General features: G+C 44.5%; 2 long non-coding RNA genes across 3 annotated transcripts; both read left to right on the top strand.

Moving 5' to 3' along the window:
* Nucleotides 1-6,815: 6,815 nt before the first annotated feature.
* On the top strand, nucleotides 6,816-11,165 carry LOC116506463. 2 transcript variants are annotated; one of them, XR_004255030.1, is made up of 3 exons: nucleotides 6,816-6,966; nucleotides 9,331-9,431; nucleotides 11,126-11,165. It is a non-coding gene; the product is annotated as an uncharacterized LOC116506463 (long non-coding RNA). The 2 variants fall into 2 exon arrangements; XR_004255031.1 differs by having other exon boundaries at nucleotides 6,816-7,002.
* Nucleotides 11,166-11,202: 37 nt separating this feature from the next.
* On the top strand, nucleotides 11,203-13,659 carry LOC116506606. Its single transcript, XR_004255053.1, has 3 exons — nucleotides 11,203-11,241; nucleotides 11,373-11,528; nucleotides 13,207-13,659. It is a non-coding gene; the product is annotated as an uncharacterized LOC116506606 (long non-coding RNA).
* The last annotated feature ends 5,778 nt before the right edge of the window (nucleotides 13,660-19,437 follow it).

Here is a 19,437-nt window from a genome sequence, read left to right as displayed (position 1 = left end):
TCCCTCCCTCCCTTCTTCTTTTCTTCCTCCCTTTGTTTTGCTTTCAGCTTGTTTTGCTAGCCTTCTGCCCAGTGGTGGGTTCCGGATCCAGTTCCAACCGGTACGGGTTATTCCACAACCTCATATTTTCATGAGATTTCAGATCAAAGTATATAACCTGTTACCTATTAATAACTAAATGTACCCAGCCGGAAATAAAAAAAATCTGCTGAGTGTGCTCAGAATTCTAAAATGCAGGTCATCCTTGACTTACAACCGCAATTGAGCCCAAAATGTCTATTGCTAAGTGAGACATTTGTTAAGCGATTTTTGTCCTTATTTTACCACTTTTCTTGCCATCGTTAAGTGAATCATCGCATTTGTTAAGTTAGTAACACGGTTGTTAAATGGATTCGGATTCCGGATTCCCTCCAAATTTACCTTGCATTTTTTAAAAGTTTAAAATAAAATAAAATAAAATAAAATAATAGACACAGGCAAGCTGCAAAATATTGGCTTCTAATGCCACCTTTACAGTTTACATCCCCCCCCCCCTCGGCACTGGAAAAATCAAAAGTGATGTTTAGATACAACGGAGGGTTATTTTCTCAACAGTCCTGCAATCAGTGTCAGCCTCATCTAAAGAAATGTTGCAAAAGGAACATTTTGGGGAAATTACGGGGCATAAGAGGAAGGAAGAATTGCATAAGCTGCCAAAGTTTAAATCTGCTCTTGTCTCTGGTCTGTTTTGTGAATGTCATCTATGCTTTTTATGAGCATAGGAGTGTGATAGCTAAGCTTTTTGTCATTGTGTGCCGAAAACATGTGTGCCCTCACCCATAATGCAATGCACCTGTGACCTGAAATAGGGTGCAGGGGGGGGCTCATGTGGTTCCCCCACTACCTGTTTTGGCTTCTAGGTTGGTGCAGGAGGCCTTCCAGGCTCAAAATGGGGCATGGACGGCCTCCCCCACGCTCCATTTTGGGTCTGGAGGCCCCCCTGCACCAACCTGAAAGCCAAAACAGGGCGTGGGGGTGCTGTGGCGCTGTGCGAATCCCCAAAATGCAATGGGAATGCTCCCCCCCGCACATGCGCCTCAACCACGTGCATGCACATGTATGTCCCCCGCATGCGCCCCACCCCCACACGTGCAGCAGAGATCCTGGCTGGTGGGAGGCACACATGCATGCACGGTGGAGCTGGGCTGGGGCGACAGCTGGTGTACCTGCAAGGGGGGGCTCTGTGTGCCACTTATTCGCCATTATGGGCAAAGGATTTTCCCTTCTATGTTTTGTTCCATTTTGTAGGGCAAAAAGGAGCTATATTTTAAGTTCTGTCTCTTTGTGTCACAATATATATATATATATCAAAAGTTTGTACTTCACCATTTAACTTAGCGGTATTTTTGGAATTTCAGTCTTACTTGTGAGCATGCTTGATATTTCATCCATCCATCCATCTATCCATTCATTCATTCATTCATTCAGATTTTTACCCCACTTTTTATTATTGAGCATGCTTGATATTTCATTCATTCATTCATTCATTCATTCATTCATTCATTCATTCATTCATTCATTCATTCATTCATTCATATTTTTAACCCACTTTTTATTATAAGTAACTCAAGGCAGTGAGCATGCTGTAATACCTCCTCCTTCTCTTTTCCCTACAAAAACAACTCTTAAGGTGAGTTGGGCTGAGAGAGTGACTGGCTCAAAGTCACCTTGCTGGCTTTGGTGCCTGAGGTGGGACTAGAACTCATAATCACCTGGTAATTGGCCCAAAGACACCCAAACTATCCTTCATGCCTAAGGCAGGACTAGAACTCAAGAGTCTCCTGGTTTTTAGGCCAGCACCTTACCGGTGAATGTATTATAGTTAATTCAAGTCATATAGAAATATGTGTGTGACATACTACTGGGATACAGAGGCCTCCCGATTAGAACACAGGACTTTCTTTTTAGAGACACTTGTTTCCGTTTCGAATCCTATCTTTATACCTGCATATAACCACTGAGTGAATGAAAGCATTGTGTACTCACTCAAAGTTTATGATGCATGTACTGTATGCTTCAACTTGTGTCTGTCAGTTGTATGTTTACATTGATTAGACAAGTAAAATAAATAATCTACAAGGACATTGTCTGCAGCTACTCTTAGCTTTGTGTTTTGTGTGTGAGCCAACGTTCAATGCCATCAAGAAACCAATGACATTAAACTATTACTTTGTTGTGCATCTGACCTTTTTAGCTTGCTTACTCAGTGTCTGGCTGCAGCCATTGACGAAATGTACTTTGCTTTAATTTTTGGGAGTGTCTCGAGCAGGGATGGGCCACCCTAGACAGTCCTCGACTTACAACCACAATTAAACCCAAAATTTATGTTGCCAGGCGAGACAGTTGTTAAAGTGAGTTTGGCCTCATTTCACGACCTTTCTCACCCGTTGTTAAGTGAATCTCCGCAGTTGTTACATTAGTAACGCAGTTGTAAGTGAATCTGCCTTCCCCCATTGATTGTGCTTGGTCACAAAAGGTGATCACGATGTGACCCCGGGGATACTGCAACCGTCCTAAATACCAGTCAGTTGCCAAGCCTTTGGGTTTTGATCATGTGACCTTAGGGATGTTGCGAGGGTCATGTGAAAAATGGTCGTAAATCACTGTTTTCCGTGCCATTGTAACTTCGAACGGTTACTCAATGCATTGATATAAGTCAAGAACTATCTGTATGGCTCCTTCCTCAGTAGACTTCAACTCTCAGAATTTCTGAGGCAACTCATAAAAGGGCCATAGTTAATAATAACAACAACAACAGAAGGGACCTTGGAGGTCTTCTAGTCCAACCGCCTGCCTAGGCAGGAAACCCTACACCACTTCAGACAAATGGCTATCCAACATCTTCTTCAAAACTTCCAGTGTTGGAGCATTCACAACTTCAGGAGGCAAGTTGTTCCACTGATTAATTGTTCTGACTGTCAGGAAATTTCTCCTTAGTTCCAAGTTGCTTCTCTCCTTGATTGGTTTCCACCCATTGCTTCTTGTTCTGCCCTCAGGTGCTTTGGAGAATAGTTTGACTCCCTCCCTCCCCTGAGATATTGGAAGACTGCTATCCTGTCTCCCCAAGTCCTTCTTTTCATTAAACTAGACATACCCAGTTCCTGCAACCGTTCCTTATATGTTTTAGCCTTCAGTTCCTCACCCCTGGTATGGTAAAAGGCCTGCCTTTTTTTTACTGACAGAAAACACTCAATGGTCGTGTCATTTCGACTTAAGGTGCTTCTAAGTGAGAGTCTAAGGTTTAATCACCCAGCTTCAGTCAAATGATGGGCGTCAAGACTCCACCTTCTCCTTGAAGCCCTGTTTTCATAACTCTTTCCAGTGAGCACGGATCACAGTCGCTATGTCAGCTGTTTCTGGGATCACCTTCAGACACCAGACGGCTATAAAACTCTGCAGAGGCGTACCCTTTAGCTCACTCAGGGATGTCACCTCCTGAGGAAGACACCATGTTCTTGCCAAAGACATTGGTCTGGAGAATTTTGATTACCTGTATGCCATACATGAAAAGGCCCCGTAGTCTCACATTCTGACCTCACCTCCAAGGAGAAGCAGTTCATTTATTTTTTTTTCTTTCTGCAATGTCAGCTGCATTAACATAATTTCAAGACACTTCTGCCCTCCCTCCCCCCCAAAAAATACAGGGAAAAACAACAACCTCAACCCTACCATTTAAATAAAGTCAGGCACTATATATGTGAAATTTTATCATGTTAAGAAACGCAACAGATTACACTTGAGAGACCGCCTACTGCCAATTACCTCCACTAGGCCAATAAGATCCCATAGATTAGGCCTCCTCTGAATTCCATCAGCCGGTCAATGTCGACTGGCAACTACCCGGAGAAGAGCCTTCTCGGTGGCTGCTCCGACCCTCTGGCACGAACTCCCCGTGGAGATTCGTACCCTCACCACCCTCCAGACCTTCCGCATAGCCCTAAAAACCTGGCTGTTCCGACAGGCCTGGGGCTAAAGACTTCAACCCCACCCGAATAGTATGACTGTTGTGCTTTTTAACGATGTATTGTCTTCATGTATATAACTTGTTTTGTCCTTCCCTCCCCCTGAATTGTGAGCCGCCCTGAGTCCCCTCAGGGAAAAGGGCGGCATACAAATAAAGTAAATCCAAATCCAAATCCAATTTATTGCTCTTAAGGTAGATCTTAAAATCCAACCAAGTCTGAGAAAACTGTGTTTCTTGCAAGTTTGCGAAAATTGTGCTTCTTACTTTTGAAATTTATTTAGATGGAGCGGGTTCATTTCGGCTTCGGAATGCAGTGGAAGATTATTCAATTGTGGGGATTTGATTCCTGCTAAGGTGGCACCTAAGTAGCAAAATCATTCTGCCGAATTGTCTTTAAAAATAAAGGGTTATTCTTTCATTTCTGGTGGTTATGTTATAAAATTATACCCTTTTTGCAAAATAATAACAATACATTTTTTATGCTCAGTTGACTGAGATTCATGTTTAATGAATAAAGTATATAATAAATAAATAAATAATAACAATAATGAGATACGGTAAGTACAGGAGGTCCTTGACTTATGACTGTAATGGAGTCTGCCCATTATGGTCGTAAATTGGGTTAGCACATGACCAGCTGACCTTTTTTTTGTAGTGGTTGATAAATGAACATATGGTCGTTAAGTGAACCCACTGTTTGCTGTGCGACTTTTTTGTGAAACCAAAGTAAATGCTGGTTTTTGGGAAAAACATAAAATTGTGCTCACGTAATTACAGGTGCTGAAACCACTTGTAAATGTAGGCTGGTTGGAAAGTGAACAAAATGCAGTTGTGTAAGTGGGAGGGGCTGGCCACTGGAACTTTGGAATTGGGTCATTAAGTATCCTTGGGGAGAGGGCCGTCATAAGTCGAGGATTACTTGTATCATCACTAAATAAAGAATGGAATACTCTCTAGGGCTAAGCCTCTTGCATTTATTTTCAGGACCAAACTAACCATAAGCTTAAAAATAAAGAATTGAACAACTTTTAATTGTAGCAGCCAAAACAACACTTGTGCAACACTGGGAAACTTTAGATAATGTAACAGCTGAGTTATGGATTAGTAAAGTCTCCCAAATTGCAGCGTTAAAAAAAACAACACAGCAGAGATAAAGAGTCATGGGACCCCCGCAGACTTCTGTGCTGCACCTCACATTCCCTGGCTGAACATTTTCTTCAAATTGCAACGTTATCTTCGCCCCTCCCTGGATGTGATTCAGTCTATCAATATGCTTTGAGTCAGCTCCATGGCAATCCATCTGCCCTCAGAGGCTGCCCGTGCAGGAACACAGTAGCATCTCTCCATCACCAACTTTACAAAATTGTACAGGTGGAGGCAGAGGGTGTGTGTGTCAGGTTTTCCTTCCTTCCTTCTCTCCCTTTATCACTCCTTCCTTCCCACCCCCTTCCTCTTCTCTCGCCTTCCTTCCCTCACTGTCCTTCCCCTTTCCTATTTCCTTTTCCCTTCCCTCTCTGTCCCCCTTTCCTTCTTTCCCTTCCTTCTCTCCCTCTTCTTCCTTCCCTGTCCCTTCCCTCCTCCTTCCTTCCTCCTCTCTCCTTCCTTCCTCACGTCCCCCCACTTTCCTTCTCTCCCTCCTTCCCTTTCTTCCTCCCCTCCTTCCTTCTTTCCCTTCCTCATCCCTTCCTTCTCTCCTTCCCCTTTCCTTATTTCCGTTCCTCATCCCTTCCTTCTCTCCCTCTTCTTCCTTCCCTCCTCCTTCCTTCCTTCTTCCCTGTCCCTCCACTTTCCTTCTCTCCCTCCCTCCTTTTCTTCCTCCCCTCCTTCCTTCTCTCCTTCCTTTCCTTCTTTCCCTTCCTCATCCCTTCCTTCTCTCCCTCTTCTTCCTTCCCTGTCCCTTCCCTCCTCCTTTTCCTCCTCTCTCCTTCCTTCCTTCCCTTCGCAACTCTTCCTTCTCTCCTTCCCTTTCCTTATTTCCCTTCCTCATCCCTTCCTTCTCTCCCTCTTTTTCCTTGCTTGTCCCATCCCTCCTCCTTCCTTCCTCCTCTCTCCTTCCATCTTTTCTCCCTGTCCCTCCACTTTCCTTCTCTCCCTCCCTCCCTCCCTTTCTTCCTTCCCCCTCCTTCCTTCCTTCCCTCCCTTCCTCATCCCACATTCCTAACTTCACTCCCTTCCTTCCTTTTGTCTCTCCTTCCAAGCTCCGTTTCCCCTCCCCCGCCCCAAGTCCCGGAAAAGAGATTTCAGAAGCTCGAAGTGTGGCGGGGAAGGAGGAAGGAAGGAGCGGGGGTCCCTCTCAACCCCCTCAGCCTCGGCTGTCCCTCCGGGCCAAAGAGACGGATGGAGCTCCAGCTGCAGAGCCGCCTACTCCACCGCCCATCGTTCCCTGCCTCCGGCCGCTGTCTTGCACCAACAACCCCTTTCACCACGCCGGCTTAGCCCCCGCGCCGCCTCCCCCGAAATGACCCGGAGGAACCTCCACCTCCTTCCTCCCCCGTGCCAGGCAGCCTCTGCCGCCGCCCGCACGGAAGCTCCCAGTGAGCCGGGCCAGGAGAGCGCGGGGCTGCCCCGGCTGTTCCCGGGCGACGGTAGCCCCGCGGACCGTCCCTCCCTCTCTCCCTCCCTGGGCTGGCTGCCCTCGCCCGCCCTTTGCTCGGCTGCTCCGTCCCCGCCCCAGCGCCGGCGGCGGCTCCTCTGATGCCGATGACTCAGGCGGCGGCCGCCGCTCGGGCGATGAGTGGCTGCCGAGCCGGAGGGGGCAGGGCGGGCGGGCCGGACGGGGCCAAGCCAGGCCAAGGGCGCAGGGCGGCGCGGGGCCCCGGGGGCGAGGGAGACGGCAGGCGCCGTCCGGGCCCGCTTGCGCAGCTGCCGGCCGCCCTCCAGCCCGGCGGGGGCAGCTGCAGGGGGACGGGGGATGCACACGAGGGGCCAGTCCCGTCCTGTGAAGACCGCCCGCAGGGTCTCTGGTGTGAATGCTGCGCCTTCTTTCAAGCCCCGAAAGGGTGGGGAAGGGCGGAGACCCCCCTGGTTTAATCTGTGGTTTTAATTTATGTTATTTAGGTTTTAACGTGTATGTGTTTTTATGTCTCTGTGAGCCGTCCAGTTATCTCATGGTAAGGTGGGATGGATGGGTGGGTGGAGATAGATAGGTATGTATGTATGTAGGTAGGTAGGTAGGTAGGTAGATAGATATAAAGTAGATCATAGACAGATTCGATAGTATACATATTTGTATACACGTGTATGTATACATGTATAAATAAATAGAATTTATTGGCTACCCACCTTACCATGATATAGAAATTATGTATTATGGATGGATGGATGGAGATAAGAGATGAGATTAGATAGATGATAGATAGATAGATAGATAGATAGATAGATAGATAGATAGATATAAAGTAGACCATAGACAGATTCGATAGTATACATATTTGTATACACATGTATGTATACATGTATAAATAAATAGAATTTATTGGCTACCCACCTTACCATGATATAGAAATTATGTATTATGGATGGAGATAAGAGATGAGATTAGATAGATGATAGATAGATGATAGATAGATAGATAGATAGATACAAAGTAGACCATAGACAGATTCGATAGTATACATATTTGTATACATGTGTGTGTATACATGTATAAATAAATAGAATTTATTGGCTACGCACCTAACCATGATATAGAAATTATGTATTATGGATGGAGATAGAGATAGAGGATAGATAGATAGTAGACCAGACAGATTAGATAGTATACCTATTTGTATACATGTGTATGTATACATGTATAAATAAATAGAATTTATTAGCTACCCACCTTACCATGATATAGAAATTATGTATTATGGATGGATGGATGGAGATAAGAGATAAGAGATTAGATAAGATGATAGATATAAAGTAGACCATAGACAGATTAGATAGTATACATATTTGTATACATGTGTGTACATGTATAAATAAAATTTATTGGCTACCCATCTTACCATGATATAGAAATTATGCATTATGGGTGGATAGATGGATGGATGTATATATATATATTGTGGATGTGTGTTAATAAATACAATTCCGTGCATTATTGTACACCCATCACCAGGCACCCTCCGATTACGCAAGCAGACCCTTCTCGGATTGGGTTACCATGGGTTGGATTACCTGGTGGCTGGGGGCTCTGAAAGGAAGGGCTACCTTAACCCGGCCAACCTGGCGCTACTCCTCGTGACAACGTGGAAAGGCAACTCCTCCCTTATGGATAGGGGGACCCGCCCTGGGAGACGCTTTCCCGGCCCTGAAGAAGGTGGGGTTTTTTGGCCTTTTTTTTGGCCTGGCTTCGAAAGCCTCGGAAAGTCGTTTGGAAAACTCCCCAACGCCCCTGGGTGGGTATCGGGCTTCAAAGCTTGGCAGCCTCCAGAAAGGCCGAGGCAGCGCCGGTCAGCCTCCTTCGGGGTCAGAAAGGGGGGGGGGAGGAGGGGGGGGAAGGATCAGGCTGGAGATGAAAAACCGGTTCTCCCTCTCGGGGATTGGCAGAAAGCGGCTGTGACGTCGCACCTTGGCAGATGCCGAGTTGCCATTGGCTAGAAAGAGGGAGTCGCAAAACTCTCAAGCCGGTTTGTCAAGCTAGGCCTCTTGGATCCTGGCTGGGGAATTCTGGGAGTTGAAGTCCACACCTTTCCAAGAGGCCTAGCTTGACAAACACTGTATTAAAGGCAAGCACTGACCCCCCCACGGAGGTGCCACTAGTGGAGTTTCCCAAAATAAAATAAAATAATAAAGCAAAGCAAAGTAAAGTAAAATTGTACAATACAATACAATACAATACAATACAATAGTAAAGTAAAGTAAAAATAATAAAATAAATAAATAAATAAATAAATAAAATTAAAATAAATAAAATAAATAAAATAATAAATAATAAATAAATAAAAAATAAAATAAATAAAATATAAAATAAAAAATAAAATAAAAAATAAAATAAATAAAATATAAAATAATAAATAAATAAAGTAAATAAATAAAAATAGGTCAGATTACCTGAAAGGTTTGACTAGGGAGAACCTAAAAGTAGATTTGGCCTGAAACAGAAGCAAATCTGTCTCTCAGCAGGATGGGGGGAAAACAAGGAAAGCTTTACTCTCACAGAGAAATGACTCAGCTCGGACTTTGGTTCTATTTTTAGGGTGAATTACATAGTAAAAAAACGTGTCTGCGGTGATGGGGTGTGGGTGGGAGCCGCCGTTTCATCTCCCTCTTGCTTTGAAAACTCAAAAAGTGGTTTCAGTGGTGGATTGATAACCTGCTTTCCATTTGGCTTGCTGCAGGAGGAAGCTCTTTGCGGGGCAGCCCTTGGAGAGGGTTCAGTAACAATGGGGTAAACGGCAGCGGCTTGCTTAGTCCCTGAAAACAAGCCAGAAACCCCCAGGTAAATAGGTATCCCTGGGCCCATCCTTGAATTCTGGAAGTATTTCATCTGATTGCTTTGGGACTTTCTTCCCAAGAAGATGGACCTGAGCCTAAGAGGCCAGGGGTGAAATCAACTTCACTTTGCTCCCAGTTTGCAAATGTGAGCAGTGCACGCACCACCTCTGCGCATGCGCAGGACCTTCCACGCATGCACAGAGTGTCTAAACAGGACCAGCCCGCTATCGAGCGCGCCTGCGAGGTATTTCCGACGATCCATTGTGCTAGGTGATTCAGATTAGTTGTAAAGCAGGACTTCCAATGATTCTAGCTAATATAAATTGTGCGTCACAGCTGATCATTGGAAACACCAGTTTGCCTGAACTGGTAGTATTTTTTTTACTACCGGTTCAGGCGAACTGGTAGCATTTTTACTACCAGTTCAGGCGAACCGGTCCGAACCAGTAGCATTTCCCCCCTGATAAGTGGGCTAGAAAGGTAGTCCTCAACGTACACAATTGAGCCCAAAATTTATGTTGCCAAGTGACACATTTGTTAAGGGAGTTTCTCCCCCACGTAACGACTTTCCTTGTCATATTTGCTAAGTGAATCACTGCAGGTGTTAAATTAGTGACACAGTTTGTTAAGTGAAACTGACTTCCCCATTCACTTTGCGTGCCAGAAGGTTGCAAAAGGGGACAGGGCAACCGTCATAAATGTGATTCAGATGTCAAGCATACAAATGTAAATCATGTGGACACGGGGGAATGCTGCCACGGTTATAACTATGAAAAATGGTAATAAGTCACTTTTTTTCAGTACCTTTGTAACTCTGAACGGTCACTAAATGAACTTGTAAGTCGAGGACTACCTGTACTTCCATTTGGTCAGACAAGGATCTTTTTGCATAATGAGGGTTTTAAAATTAAATTTTATTTTACCTGGTTATGTGTCTTTTCACTGGCCCTTGTTAGGTTTTACAGGCAGCCCTCAACTTACAACGACAAATGAGCCGAAAATGTATGTTGCTAAGTGAGGATATTTGTTAAGTACGTTTTTCCCCATTTTACGACCTTTCTCGTCACTGTTGTTAAGTAAAACCCTGCAGTGGTTAAGTTAGTGACACGGTTGTTAAGTGAATCAGGTTTCCCCATTGACTTCTCTTGCCAGAAGGTCACAAAAGGAGATCACATAACCGCCAGGACACTGCAACCGTCATAAATATGAATCAGGGTTGGTAAGCATCCGAATTCTGATCACTTAATACAATACAATAGCAGAGTTGGAAGGGACCTTGGAGATTTTCTAGTCCAACCCCCTGCCTAGGCACGAAACTCTATACCGTTCCAGATAAATGGCTATCCAACATCTTCTTAAAGACTTCCAGTGTTGGGGCATTCACAACCTCTGGAGGCAACTTCTGTTCCACTGATCAATTGTTCTCACTGTCAGGAAATTTCTCCTTAATTCTAGGTTACTTCTTTCCTTGATTAGTTTCCACCCATTGCTTCTTGTACTACACTCGGGTGCTTTGGAGAATAGCTTGACTCCCTCTTCTTTGTGGCAACCCCTGAGATATTGGAAGACTGCTATTATGTCTCCCCTAGTCCTTCTTTTCATTAAACTAGACATGCCCAGTTCCTGCAACCGTTCTTCATATGTTTTAGTCTCCAGTCCCCTAATCCTCTTTGTTGCTCTTCTCTGAACTATTTCTAGAGTCTCCACATCTTTTCTACATCGTGGCAACCAAAACTGGATGCAGAATTCCAAGTGTGGCCTTACCAAGGCATTATAAAGTGGTAAACTTGACCACGGGGAGGCTGCAACGATCCGTAAGTGTGAAAATAAGTCACTTTTTTCAATGCTGTTGTACCTTTGAATAGTCACCAAATGAATAGTTGTAAGTGAAGAATTACGTCCATATTGTTTTACTGTTTCGGGCTGCCTTTTTCTTTTGCTACAGATACTGCAGGAGGGTAAAGTAATAACGTGGGATGAATGGAAACCCAAGCTGGGGATTGGAGGTGTGGACTGGGAGAATGAGCAATGAGTAGGGATCCCAGCCCTGAAGAAACTCCTTGTGTTCTGTTAAAATGCACTCATGGATGCAATGCTTAAGGTGAGGCAACCACAGTTCAATTTCCTTGCATAACCTCTGTCTCGTATCGCCTCCCCAGTTTCAGTTCCTGATGAGTATTTTTTTAAAAAAATTGATCAACCTATTGATCTTCCTATTTTATGAGCATGGTGTAAGTGCCCATTGTACAGCTAGAGCTGGAGAGAGTACTTTGCATATTTAATGATGCTATGTAAATAACATTAAACCTTTGAAACATGCCCAGGGAGTAGTGTAGTTAGTCATAAGAAGGCGGGAAACGACATCAACGTCAGTAGGTTTAAGGAAAGGAGAGTAGTTACACAGGTAATCCTTGACTTATGGTGTAATAGAGGATGGAATTACCGTCGTACGTTGTGGAGGTCATTAAGGGGGTCACCATGAGTCCATGCCCAATATTTTTGGGGGCAATCCTTCAGTGAATGCTGTGGTGGTTAAACCAATGTATTGGGAAAAAACTTTGAAGTCATCTGACTATGGCAGGGGTGGGCTTTAAAAATTTTAGCAAGGTGTTCTCGGTCCAGTTGCTGGCTGGGTGTGGCTATGGTGCGCGTGGCTTAGTCAGCCTCCTGCATCCTGGCGGAGAGGCATTTTTGCCCTCCCCAGGCTCCGGAGGCCCTCCAGAGGCCGGAAACGGACCCGTTTCCACCATGAACTTCCAGTAGGCCCATTTTTTGCCCTTCCCGAGCCTCCGTGTACACCCTGCACTTACCTGCATCCAAAATGGGCCATGTAGGGACTCCTGGGATGGGAGGGGAGAGTTGGGCGAGGCCAGCCTGGAGTGGGGCTTGGAGGTTCTCTGAACTGCACAGAATCTTAGCTAAAGGTTCTCCCGAACCCCTGCAAACCCCCAGCAGCCCACCCCTGGCACTGCAGAAGTTGGAACTTTGAAACCAGGTCTTAAGTGACTCTGGGGTGGTTCTGTCTTAACTTTGAATAACACTAAGTGTTCATCAAGTACTTATGCCCTAAGTCCTTGGACTACAGGTATTCTTAGACAAATGACCATAATCGAGCCTGCCCGTTACGGTCGGAGGTCATAATGGTTGGTTTTAATTTTGCAGCGGTTGCTAAGTGAATGCCGTGGTTGTGAAAGCAAATGTTGTAGTTAGTAAGTGAACACACTGCGGTTGTTATATGAATGCTGCAGTCATTAAGCAAAGCAATGGTTCTCTAGGGGCACAGTTTTTGCTGAAAACGGGAAGTCAATCCCAGCTTTCGGCAAAACCGTCATTAAAATCCAGTCCCTGCAGGACGTTACAAATGGCGTTACCGTGGCGCAATGGTTAGAGTGCAGTACGTCTGTTGCCTGCAGTTTGGCAGTTCAAATCTCACCAGGCTCGAGGTTGACTCAGCCTTCCATCCTTCCGAAGTGGGTAAAACGAGGAGCCAGATTGTTGCGGCCAATAGGCTGACTCTGTAAACCACTTAGAGAGGGCTGCAAAGCACTGTGAAGCGGTATATAAATCAAAGTGCTACTGCTATAATGTGGACGTGTAATTGAACACCCAAACTTCAATCAATTGGCCTTGGAGGGAGACCAACAGTTGTCACTTCAAATCCATTTTGTAAGTCCCCCTTTTTGGGGAGGTTGTCAGTCATAATTTTGAAAGCTAGCTAAGCGACCAGTCGTACCTGTATTCAGACGCACTACAAAGGTTTTGTGCATTTGTTTCATCAGGGCCAAAGATCTGTGGTGACCTCCTTGGGAGTCATAAGACGAGCAATTGAATAAACAAACTCTATTGACGGCCGGAAGACACACCCTATTTTTGGAATTCCACCTTTTTTGCAGATTGGAGGAATCGAAACATTTTTTAAAGGATGGATTCTAAGGTAGATGCACCCCCACCTGCGCATCAAATGAACATTAAAAAGGTGCTCTGAATTAATGTTGCATTCCGTGAACAATTGAAAAGCTAACCCACTCATCCTATAAAAGGTTGATGTGTTGTTTTAGGCAGAATACAAGTACTTCCCGACTTACAACAGTTCATTTAGTGACCATTCGAAGTTACTACGACACTGGAAGAAATGATTTATGACTATTGTATGACTGTTGCGGCCTCCCCGTGGTCACTTGATCAAAATTAAGATGCTTAGCAACTGACTCATATTTATGACCGTTGCTGTGTCCTGGGCTCATGTGATCTCCTTTTGCATCGGTGTGAAGTCAATGGAGAAGTCAGATTCACTTAACAACCCTGCTACTAACTTAACAACTGCAGCTGTCTAGTCTCGTGAAAAGAAGGGCTAGGGATGACATGATAGCAGTGTTTCTCTCTCTCTCTCTCTTCTATCTATCTATCTATCTATCTATCTATCTATCTATCTATCTATCTATCTCTATCTATCTATCTATCTATCTATCTATCTATCTATCTATCTATCTATCTATCTATCTGTCATCTATCTATCTATCTATCTATCTATCTATCTATCTATCTATCTATCTGTCATCTATCTGTCTGTCTGTCTGTCTGTCTGTCTGTCTGTCTGTCTGTCTGTCTGTCTATGCCAAATGCCACTCACTCATCATGAAATCTCCAGAACCGTAAAACCTACAAATTTGACATTTGGCACATAGATTCCTATTGCCTTCTGGGTACTCACTAAGAAAGGCCTTAGATCATTAGTATTTCTTACACAGTATTAGATTAACATGCTCTGATGCTAAGGATTTAAGAAGTTCTACTTCCCCTCCCCACCCGAAAAGAACTCGGTTCCAACTGCCAATTGCCTTATATTAACCCTCTGATTCTAATAAGTATCAATTTATCACACCTGATCATATAGTTTAATAGTGCAAACACAGGTAGCCAGCTAGTATCTGATATTTGCCACAAGAAGGGATTAACCTGTTTTCCAAAGCACCTGAAGGCAAGCCAAGAAACGATGGATGGAAACTCATCAAGGAGAAAAGCAATCAGGAACCAAGGAGAAATATCCTGATAATTAGAACCATCAATCAATCAAATGGCTTGCATCCAGAAGTTGCAGGTACTCCATTCCTGGAGGTTTTAAAGAAGAGATTGTACAACCATTTGTCTGGAATGGTATAGTGCAGGGCTTGGACTACTCCAAGGTCCCTTCAAAAGCTGTTATTCTGTTATTATACTGTTATTCTTGTCTTAAGATGTGGGAATGCAGCTAGTAGACTCACTTCTAACAGTTAATTTAATTAACTGCCTTAGGATTATCTGTGAACCCAGATATTTTCCCATGTGGCTCCTTTGGAATGCACTACAGGGGTTTCAATTTGGTGCAAATGTTGCTTGGAGCTGAAATCACAAGCACAGACCCTAGTTTCAGGGCATTTATTCTGTCAACCAGATTTGATCTCCCGACTTAATGCAAGGAGGGTTTTTTCATGTTGAATTTTGGCCTAAGGACACAAACTAATTATCTTTTCAATTCTCTACAGAGGGAAAAATAGTCTTATCAGGGCTAACATTTCATCTCTGCCAACATGGATTTTGAGGATGCCAAGAAATGACTTTTTAAAGATATATCCTCGCTGGGTTGCTGTAATCGTATATTTTATTTTTCAAACGCAGCGTGATGCTTTTGGAGGTTCACGGGATCGTACAACCGTGTTTCTCAAACTTGGCCACTTGAAAATGGGTGGACTTCAACTCCCAGAATTCTCCAATTTGCAAGGCTGTCTGCAGAATTCTGGGAGTTGAAGTCCGCCCATCTTTGAGCTGGCTGGAGAATTCTGGGAGTTGAAGTCCACCCATCTTCAACTGAAAAATGCTGTCCTGGAGTAGGAGAAGGCTATTTATCTCTTTGTTTTTCAAGTTTATATTTAGGCCATTTAAATCCAATCCCAGCTTATTGTAGAAATTTAAATTAATGAATCTTTAGAGGTGGCTGACTAGGCACCTGCTTTTTCCAGCAAAATGGAATTGGCCAACTCTTTACTCAAGGGTTCCCATCGTCCAGATGCTTGCAGGGATGGGCTGCTGGGGGTTTGCAGGGATTCAGGAGAACCTCTAGCTAAGATTCTGTGCAGTTCGGAGAACCCTCAAATCCCACTCCTGGCTGGCCCCGCCCACCCCTCCCCTCCCAGGAGTCCCCACACAGCCTGTTTTGAATGCAAGGAAGTGCAGGGTGCGCGCAGGGTGAAAAATGGGGCCTCCTGGAAATTTGGGAAGGCCAGAAACGGGCCTCCGGAGCAGGGGTGGGTTTCAACTTCTGTTACTGCCGGTTTACTCAGGGATGCACTTCGCACGTGTGCTTGATGTGTGCTATGCGCACTGCACAGAAGGAAAAAAATGCTTTTGCGCATGCGCAGTAGCAAAAAACAAGATGCGCTGCCAATAGAACCAGTTTGGGCTTGTGCACGGCCAAGTTACTACCTACCTGGCCAAACCGGGCCAAACTGGTAAGAACCCACCTCTGCTCCGGAGCATGGGGAGGCTGTTTTCGCCCTCCTGGAAGCTTGAGAAAAGCCTCCAGAGCCTGGAGGGCAAAAATGCCCCGCTCCGCCATGGTGCAGGAGGCCAACTAGGCCACCCCCACCATGGCCACGCCCCCCCCAGCAACCAGGCAGAGAACCCCTTGCTAAAAATTTTGAAGCCCACCCTTGCTCCTAAGGACCTTAAATGTTTTGGGTTTTTTTAAAAGCAGGATGTATTTCTAGGTGACATTTTCTCCAGTGTGTGAAGAAGCTATTGTATTTTTCAGACGTTCTTTTGAAGGCTGAAGCTGCCCAGCTCTTTCAGTCATTCTTCTGGGTTTCCGGGGAAACGTCTAGACTGAAGCAGTTGAAATAGATACCCAGGTTCAAATTTCTTGGCCTTTCAGTATTGCACAGAACTTTGGATGAACTTGCAGGAAGTCAGAATTACCTGCATTGGCTTCAGGCCAGAAAAGGAACACACAGTAAACACCCTTAAGCTTGCAAAAGGAATTATTGGATCATTAACCACCTCAGCAGACAGGATGTGAACCCCTGAAATCATATTACGCGTTCCTTCGCATTGCACAAGCTTGTCGCATCGCAAAAGCTTTTCCTTTCCCCTTCCACCCTGTCTGAGAAAAGGAGATTTCCCTACACACTGAAAAAAACCCTCATAAATTTCTTCTTGAAATCATAATGATAAAATGACATCCGGTAAATTAAATTGCTGAGGATGCAGCTAGACAGCCACGTGGGGAAGATAGTGTGTGTGTGTGTTAAAAAGAACATCTGCTAGGTGCTAATTAATCAAGCTGATTAAGCCTCAATTTGCAGGTTATCTTGGCAGCACAGTAGCTACTAAAAATGAGCTTTCATGCCAAGCCAGTCTGCATTGTAGTTAACAAAAAGCATCAATAATATGTATGGGTATGAATTTGCATGTGTCTCTATCTCTCTCTGTCTTTCTCTCTCTATGTGTGTGAGAGAGTGAGAGAGAGTGGAAGAGAGAGAGAAAGAGAGAAAGAGGGAGAAGGAAGAGAGAAAGGGAGAGGGGGGAGGAAGAGAGAGAGAGGAAGAGAGAAAAAGAGGAAGAGAGAGAAAGGGAGAAGGAAGAGAGAGGGGAGGAAGAGAGAGAAAAAGGAAGAGAGAGGGGGAAGGAAGAGAGAAAAGGGGGAGGAAGAGAGAAAAAGAGGAAGAGTGGAAGAGAGAGAGAAAGAGAGGGAAGGAAGAGAGAGAAAGGGAAAAGGGGAGAAAGAGAAAAGAGGGAGGGAGGGAGAGAGACCAAGCTGATTCTTTTGATGTGGTATGGAAAGAAATAAGTTGCTAACACAACAATCAGCCTTTGCCTATTATGTCAACCATCCAACACAATCTTAATGCAGCTTCGATGGCTTAGGAAACGGCCTACAGTTGACTAGCTCTGAATTGTCTTTCTCCAAATCATTTCAGAGCAAGGGAATTCCAGAATAAATACTTATAGAACAAGGGCCTTCAACCTCGCAAGGCAACCGTAAGACTTTCCTAAAGACTTGTGGACATCAACTCTCAGAATTCCCGTGCTTGGAATTCTGGGAGTTGAAGTCCACAGGTCTTAAAGCTGCCAAAGTTGGAGACCCCTGTTATAGAAGGCATTGTAGGAGGAGAACCCCTATTGGTGCAGGGTAGCCAAAATTCAGGAGGCACCCAGTGGCCACTTTTCTGAGTAACCCATTTTACTAATAAAGGAGAATATTGGTGCTCTCTGAGCTCGGTTGCTTTCTTGCAGATGTTTTATTTCCAAACTAGGTAACATCACTAGCACTGACGACGTTAAACATCTGCAAGAAAACAACCAAGCTCAGAGAGCACCAAGGACCCACTGTTGGCAGAAATGTCCATCTGGGTTCAGTTCCAAGTGGGGAAAAAGACACTGGAAATATGGAGGCTCTTTGGAAAGATGGTTTAATGGTGGACAGGATCCCATGACTTGGACCTCCTGGGTGAAAAGGGAAGAGATGCTGAGAGTCCCTGGGTTTTATACCCTCTCTGGGCTTTGAACTTCCTGGGGCACAGGACGAGTATCCTGATTGGTTGCTGTCAGAGGTCATAGCTAGCTGTGTAGGTTGTCTGTGTGCTAAGTTTGGTTGAAACTTGGAGGGTGGTGCAATGAAGGGTAATGAAATGGCTCTGCCTGAAGGGGGTAGATCTTTGTTATGTAGAATAGACTGGCTCAGGCCTTAATGGGCCTACTGACAAAGGGGACGAGTTTCTGTCTCTCTCAGTTTCCATTTCTCATTTTAAGGAAATATTCTTCCCTTTTAATATTTCCTAAAATATCTCATTTTCCTAGGAGAGGGGTGGGTGCTAACTTCCTCCACCTTTACTTTATTATACCTACACCTACACTTTATTAAAAGGCAAACCCTTTCGAATCTGATGAAGTGCACCTGCAGCTCATTGGCGTTTCCACCTTTTAATAAAACGTGTTAGTTGGAAAAAGGATATTTCCTGGAAGGTTTGTTGTTTTTTACTCATAGCAGGGTAATAAAGATGTAGCTTGCAGCTTCTCTATCCTGAAATATTCTGAATGCCACAGGCTACCCCAAGAGACTCTGAGCACGTATTCATGCTGGCAACTGTGATAGTCTCTAGAAAATTCAAAACATCCAAAGCCAGATGTGTAATCAAGAGGTTTAACTGTGACCAAAATGGCCTCTACTGCAGCAAAGAGATTTGAGGTCCTTTTAAGTCTGTGGGCGTGTGCATGATCATGTATGCTTACACATGTGCAAGCAGTCCCATGTTGTTCACATGGGTTGAGTCTCCCCCTCACTGTTAAGTCACGCATGTCGTCCTTGGTGAGAAGTCGCCTGTCCTTTGCAGTTTAGCAAGATTCTCCGTTTGAGCCAGCATTTGTAAAACGATATTTCTATATTTACTTAAACATCTATTTAAAGAGAAATCCTTCATAATTACTCACCCCCAGATAGATGATACTGTTTTGGCTGTGTTTATTTAGTTTCTATTAGCAATTGGCAAAATGTCTGCTCTGGTCTTAAAAGAAGATCTAGATGAATAGCCACTTGATCGTAAAATAAAGAATGTCCGTTCCTTTTTTTTTTTTTTTTTTTTTCAAAAGAGAAACTTGTGGGAAATGGCATGCAGAAGTCCAGAGAGGAACATGAAAAAAAAAATCTCTCACAGGGATGGATGAAGAGAAGACGCTAAAATTCTCAAATGGATCAAGTGGCATTTTAAACTGCCTAGTCTGAGGGTTCGGGCAATCGCTGAGAGAGGCCCATCTTCCTCAACCTGGTGCCCCCATGATGAGTAGGGACCACAGCACCCAGAATCCACAGCCAACAATAGGAATCTGCCTTCCATTTTGCAATGGTGTGGACCTCGAAAGGGCCCATCTTCTAGAGATGGACAGACCGTTGATATTGGGGGCCCTAAATTTGTCTTTTTGGGGAGCAGGAAGTTGCGGCTAAGCAACCCAGAGCATGACAGAGATGTAAATAAGGCGAA

Source organism: Thamnophis elegans, chromosome 3 (genome assembly GCF_009769535.1).
Source record: "Thamnophis elegans isolate rThaEle1 chromosome 3, rThaEle1.pri, whole genome shotgun sequence".
Lineage (NCBI taxonomy): Eukaryota > Metazoa > Chordata > Lepidosauria > Squamata > Colubridae > Thamnophis > Thamnophis elegans.
Note: the sequence above shows the minus strand (reverse complement) of the source record. Positions and strands in the feature narration are given on the sequence as shown.